A 7,413-nucleotide genomic window follows, 5' to 3' on the forward strand; every position below is an offset into this window, starting at 1 on the left:
TCAAATATACGTGTGTGTCTTTATTAGGATAGTACTATTACTTTTCTCTTAAAGACACACTTTCTCTTCCTTTTCATGAAAGAACCATTATACACTCAGCAATTGAATACATTGCAAGGCTAACTAACTTGTTTAGCTTGAAATTACATGTGTTTCACTTGTGTCGTTTATTGTAGCCAAGGAAAATCTTTAAGATGATGGCAACCAGCCTAATTTTCCAGTTGGGGCTCCTACTCCAAACAGTTTGAGGTATAATTTGGATTTCATATCGGGGAGACCCCTTTACTGTTGGTGACATCTAGCACCATCAACAGGCTCATAGCACAAGTTTTATGACTTCTCTTCTTAGCTTCCTTTGTTTCTGGAGCAACTTTAACAAATCTCAAATATTTGAAGAAAAACTATGCCATATACTAATATGTTCTAGCAATAGGCAAAATCAAGTAATGGAAACATGTCTCATACAATATAATTTTGATCATATCAGTTCAATACAAATCACATTTTTCACTCTTGACAAAAACCCTTTCTCAATCATACAAGATATTTTCACAACAGTACAATATATGGTATTAGTATTCTAGAGACTTAGATCTCTGCATCTTCAAAACAACGCATGCTCTGAAATATAATGCGGTATCTCCAAACGAAGTATCCCTGCATAATTTTGTACAAAAACTTCAATCTAACATACTTCTTGTTGCCAAAGTAATCTTGGTGCTTATCTCATCTTATGGTAGCATCGGATTTGAACCATAAGTTGAGAACTTTCCTTTTGCTAGTAATTTTAAAGTATTTTAAATCAAAAACTATGATCAACTTTTACCTAGGTTTCCCATGGTGTCATATCCTATTGAAATGTGTCTTACATGCTACAATTCATTGGATGTATCTTCATTGGTTGTTAGGTAGTGGCCTTAAACATTTATAGTACACAAGTACTTGTATAAAAGTATGCAAAGCCATTATTTAATACATATCGTTCAAGTCTTTTGAGACAAAATAAGGTCATCGAATCAGTCATGTACAAATACATATGGGATATTTCATCCGTACCAAAATAGGACAAGAATATGCCATGTAGTCCCATGATTCTATATATGTAAGGAGGTTGTAAACAAGGTGATGTAGTCAGACAAGGAAAGCTCCATCTAATCCAAACAATGTATAAAGATCAATATGGTCTTTATAAAGATTGTAATATTGCCACTTTGTTGACTAGTATCATGTCAACAAGAACAAGGTAAATAAGGAATCCTTCATAATATGTTTCAATATCGTCCATATAAATATTCCAAGAGAACTTACTCCATCAACATGAAAAATCATTGTCACTTTGTGAAATTAGGCACAAATATAGATGCTTAATTCGAAGAGCGAAACTCCCACACATCCCATATAATTGTCCTCCAATGCTTACATAAGGGTTTCTTCAAAGACCCCTTATTTAGTCATACAATGTACACATTTTTCTTCCTTAAGGAAACAATTCTAAAATGTTGGCATTGTTCTTTTAACCAGGTCATAATTTGGTCTTTAGTTTAGTGCTTTTTCACAGAAGAAATTGTGTTTGTTTCATTAATGTGAGATACTTGGACTTCTTCTTAGTCTAAATATTCGATTTCTAGCTAAGGCATTTCATATTCCCTTTTGGCCATATTATAAGGCTTCTCAACCTCTGTGTTATCACCCCTGAGTCCTTTCAAACTTTCATTGACTGAGGCTCTTCTTCAATCTCTTGTGGCTCAGACTGAGGCCTTTCGACCCTCTGTGACTTGACTGATGCCTTTCAACCCTCTGTGGCTCGAACTAAGGCCTTTCAGCCCTTTATGGCTCAAATTTAGGCCTAGCCTTAGATATTTTTGACTCTGCCTTATCATGACTTGAGGCCTCTCGGTCTCTTATATAGGATTTTTAGCCCTTCTCGAAGGATCAATAGAATCTTGGATTTACTTTGACCAACAGACAAGTAGTTTGGTTTACTTCTAGGGAAAACATCCTTTATTAACATAGAAATCAGTTGACTGTGGATTCTTCTTAAGGATCTCAATTTTCTTCAAGGCTTGGCAAGGTTGCTCTTTCACCCAAGCTCTGATACCATGTTGATATTTCAATGTCTTCTAATCTAATAATTACTTATAATGATTTAATCCTTATTATATTCACAACCATTATTAAGAAATTACATAAAATATCTCAATAGTAGAAACATTAATGTCAGTGGGATCATAAAGAGACATCCAAACAAGAGACATAAACACTTACCCTGGGAAAACCCTCTTCTAGGGAAAACCCCAACAACCTTTTTCTTAGATAAATTAATTCAGTTCAACAAGAGATACAATCTGATATCCAATTAGAAAAAAAAGTCAAACTTACCATAATCAAACCTAGGTCAAACTTGGTTGAACAAAGATAAGTAGCGTCTGAAATCCGGTCAGAGATCTAGTTTGCCTCAAAGATTTGGTCTACTTTAGAGATTTGGTTTGCCTCAGAGATTTGGTCTATCTCAGGGATTTAGTTTTCCTCAATCTACTAGCTCTCTTCCAAACTTGTTCTACTACCTTAGAAATTCCTCAGAGACTTCAGTTAACAACAAATTGAAAGTAATATATTTTGTCTGCCATAGACTACTTCTTCTTAAGAGGAATTTGGCCTCTCTTTAACTCCTTTTCATGTATAAAAAAAAAGATCTATTGATATGAATGGCTTGCCCAAGAGAAGGAGGAAAAGTGTCTTTATATAGTGTTTTCATGAGCTCGAACAAGTGTGCAAAGGGTCAGGCCGACTTGAAGCATTAGGGATGGCCGACTTGATCTTCTTGGTGACAAAAATAAATAAATTTCAAAATTCATTTTCCCTCCTTTTGAAGCAGACTTGAAATTCAATTTGTATTTACCATTTTTCATATATTTGGAGGGATAAAATAAGATTATGAAGACCGACCATAGCTACAAAATTCAACACTAGTTACATATCTTGTTCTTGTTTAGGCTTGAGGTGATTTCTTTAGGGTTCCGCCTATAGCCATAATCTACAAGCATTGATCAACCGACTTAAGAGGGACATCAATTTGACCCCATAATCCTCTTAGAAATAAGGAGAAATATTTATCCCAACAAACCAATCACCCTCTTTTCAAATTTTCTACAATCATATTTTATTCAATTCAAAAAATATATATGTGGTGAATCTCTGCACCATCATGTCTAGAATATTTTTTATGGATTACTTTTTTCAAAGTTAGACTTGTTTCTTGGTATTTGTGCATCTTGGGGCACCCAAAATACTAGAAACTCCCTCTTATTGAACATTTATTGTGTTATAACCTTTTATTGAGGGTTTGAAAGGTGAATTTAGCAATCTAATATTTGTCTTTAGCATTTGCAACTCAAAGGTTGGTAAATCCCTTACTTTGGGATACGTGAGAGGTTATTTCTAACCTTTGTAACCCAAGTTACTTGTCTAAATTATTTTAAGTTATTAAAACTCATATTTGGAAGTGTTTTCATTTTTCCTAACAATAGCAACAAGTTTCATTTTGAATGGGACACTTTCAATTTTCAACCCTTGGGGATTGGACCCCAAAACTAAGTAAGAATTTCCAAACCCTAGTGGGGTCCAGAATCGAGATGTCTAGGCTCTTGTTAAGTCATAATCTCTTGGTATGTCTAGCTAGTGCATTATTGGATATACTCTTCAACCAAAAGTTTTGATTCTGGACCTTGCCCACATTACTCCAACCAGTTATTGATTCACCATGGTTTAAAAAAAACAATTTCAATACTCAATCAATTGGAGTGCTAGTAGGTTTGTCTTGTAAGACTAAATGGGCAATAAATGTGTATTTATAGTGTATATATGTTTATTTATATTGAGTATGTGTGGGAGAGCTAGAGTTTCCTTAGCTAGAATTCCCTCGGCTCGCACCAATTTATGTATCATTGTTTGAAAGTCTAATATAAAGCATTGAAATTTACAAAAAAAAATGGAGTGCTAGTAGGCTCATTTTGTTCCTATTTCATTGTACTAACATCCCAATCAATATACATAAGTTTTTAAACCATTTATAGTCTTATAGGAGACCCCAAAGTGGCCTTTGCTTGTTGGTTTCTGCAAATTTCCACTTAATTACAAATTTATAAAAAGAAAATTAATTCATCATTTCCATTCCCAAAACGAAGGTGTTTTTCAAGGATTTCATCTTAAACATTGGTAAGGGTGTTCATATTATCGTACTTAATTTTGGTACATTTCTTACAATGATATTTTTCATTAATTGAGTACTTTTTTTTGTTGGTCTACATTTTTCTACAACTAATTATCACATATCATATCAGATTTATTGTTTCTTGTTAACTTCTAACCTTCATCAATTTAATGTTGTATTCTCTAGTCACTCTTAATCCTTAGTGAAGTTGTGTTGTGTAAGTATGCCCCCACTAGCATTCTAGGAATTAGCCAAAGTGAGAGGAGAGTTTGCTAAGGTGACACTAGGATGCATCTCTTGTGTGCTCACCATGTGGCATCTTTAGCAAACCTTTCCAAGCTTATTAATCTAAACAGTAACATGGAGACTCCACCCATCTTCAAGGACGAAAAACTATAATAATAATGATGAAACAAGCACTGAGGAGTGGATTAAAAGAAACAAGTTGAAAGCTAGCAATTGGGATAAATTGATTAAAAATAAATAACAATTGAAAAATAGGAGTTAGATAAGGGGAGGGTTGAAAAGTAAAAATATTGGGCAAAGAGCCTCAAAAGTATATATATATAAGCATTGGGATGTGAGATTGAATTAAATAAAATTAGTAACTTATGTTAAATATACAAGAAGAAAATGGCTAGAAAAGAAAGGTGTTGTCTACTAAGGCATCAATTTTGCTCGAACGGCCAAAAATCATCGGATCCAGCCAATTTTTTTCAAAACATTTGACAGTATGAGTGATTGAATCATAATTTTTATGGTAGAAATATATTTAACACCATCAAAATTCCTTGGGCACCCAAAATCTTGAATCTTGACAGTTGTAACCTAGATTTCTAAAAAATCCACCAAAGAGGGGGTGTTGGGACAAGAATTAGGTTTAAAGGAGAAAAGAAAAGGGGAAAAATATAGTGAGAGAGCTATGTATGGATGACAATACAAAAGAGAAAGGAAAAAATGATCAAAATATGAAAAGAGCACTAGGAGATCTAGTGAGATATATGATGGATAGTAGGTTTCCATGATTGACATAGCTATATTCATCATATTGATTAAAATTATTTGGGTGTTTTTCAATTTTTAACACTTATTAAATGACATGAGTGGGATGAAAAAGAGTTGAGGCTATAATTTATGTTTCATCAAAGTAAATTAGGTGTTCGTATTTGTGGGGATGTTTTACGATTGACTTGGAGATGAATTTTTGGAGGGTGTTACCTATATGCTCCTCGAGTCTGATTTTTTGAAAGATATTCCAATTTGGCCAATGTAAGTGTAACGAAAATTTGTTTGTATACATAGCAGAATATTCAGAATATCTTAAACATGTAAGTATCCATTTATAGGATAAGTAATGTTTATATATAAGAATATTGAGTGTACAAGAGATATGATATATGATATGATATGTTACAAATGAGGGCCATGCTTATATACTAGGCAAGGTGCCCCTTCAAGAAAGCCATGTCCTTTAAGACATGTCTCTTCAATATGCTAATTATTTATTATTTATTAATTATATAGTAAATTCATAATAGTATGATTTTTCCACAGGATCATGGAATTCCATACACTCTTTGGCCAAGCATATGATCAAATTTGTCCTTAGTAGTTATGAATAAGTGTTTGAGGGCTTTATAGGATTTTAAAAGAGTTTTAATATTCCTTTTGGCTTAAATATTAGAAATGTGATTAATCATATCTTGGACATAGGGAAGAAAAATGTGAGCAAGAGGCAGGGGTGAAGCAAGGGAGTTTCTGGATCGGGAATGGAGGTCTAAGCAAAATACCCCATTGATTTGAGCAATGGAATAACCATTAGTTGCAAGGGCTTTAGTGAGGTTGGTTTTTTATTTCTCTAGGAATTGGGGAGTTGAGTTACAAATAACACAATTTACAATGGTTTTAACAACAACAAATTTTTGCACTAGGTGGTGGTGGGAATGGGGATGAAGATACTTGTCGATATGGATTTTTTTCCTGTAAACCCGATGTGTAAGGGTTCCATCAAGTTGGCGAGAAACAAGGAAATCAAGAAGGGGAAGGGTGTTCAAGGTTTGGGCTTCCATCATGAATTTTATATGGAGGGAAATGTTGTTAAGATGGCCAAAGGAAGAATCCATAGAAGGATAATTGTGAGGCCAGATACAAAGGTATCGCCCAGAAAACAATACCAACATTTGGGTTTGAGATAAAAGTTGTTTAATGAGAAGGCCTTGAAATGATCCATAAAAATACTAGCAACCATTAGGGATAAGGATGGCCCTATGGATGTGCCTTCAATTTGCTCAGCAATTTCCTTTGAAGGTAAAAAAAGGTCAATGTGAGGAAGATTTCAATCAAGTCCAACATTTCTAGGTCAACCAATTTAGAGATAAGCTTAACATATTCAAGCATGGGGATTTTGGAAAATAAAGAGACAACATCAAAACCAAAAATGGTGTCACATTGATCAAGGTGAAAATGATCCTATGTTTTAATGACATTAAAAGATTATTTAATAATGGGAGTTTCCCATATAAAAAAATCCAAGATTATTAGCAAGAAAGAGAGAAAGAGCATAAGTTGGAGTTCCTATATCATTGACTATAAATCTAAGGGGAATGTCCTTCTTATGAATTTTTTATTGACGATAGATTATGGGGGTTTGGGGTTATGAGGGATGAGCCCTTATTTTTGCAATGAGGAATCCAAAGAAGAAGATTTTGTGGCTTTATTGACTAAGTGATTTAAGTAATGAGGTTCCTGGCAAGAATTTTATGAAAAAAAGGAGAGAAGATGTAGAGCTTTGGATAGTCAAAGGGTTCATGGAAATGATAGTGCTTCCTTTTTCAACCTTAATAATTATAATATGAAGGTTCTTGTTAAGCTTGCAAATAGAAAGAAATTCATATTTGGGAAAGTGTGACACCCCTTTCATTACCCCAAAATTTTGCAATGTAATTAAAGACATATAATTTAGGGGTGCCATAATTGATGCTATGATTTCAACTCTATTATATGATGTAATGTTTATTTTTATTAATAAAAAAGCTAGAGCTGAAGAAAGGGGACAACCAACAAATTATGATGCATTGCGGAGGGGGAAACTTTGCTTAAGAGGAGAACTATACCTTGGGTGAATATTTCTCTTGATGTGATGGTTAGTCTTCCCAATAAGATTCTAGTATGAGGTTATGAAGATGAACGGTCAAGGTGTGATT

This window comes from Pinus tabuliformis, chromosome X (assembly GCF_031772625.1).
Source record: "Pinus tabuliformis cultivar Carrire ecotype Pingquan chromosome X, CPIR1, whole genome shotgun sequence".
Taxonomy (NCBI): Eukaryota; Viridiplantae; Streptophyta; class Pinopsida; order Pinales; family Pinaceae; genus Pinus; species Pinus tabuliformis.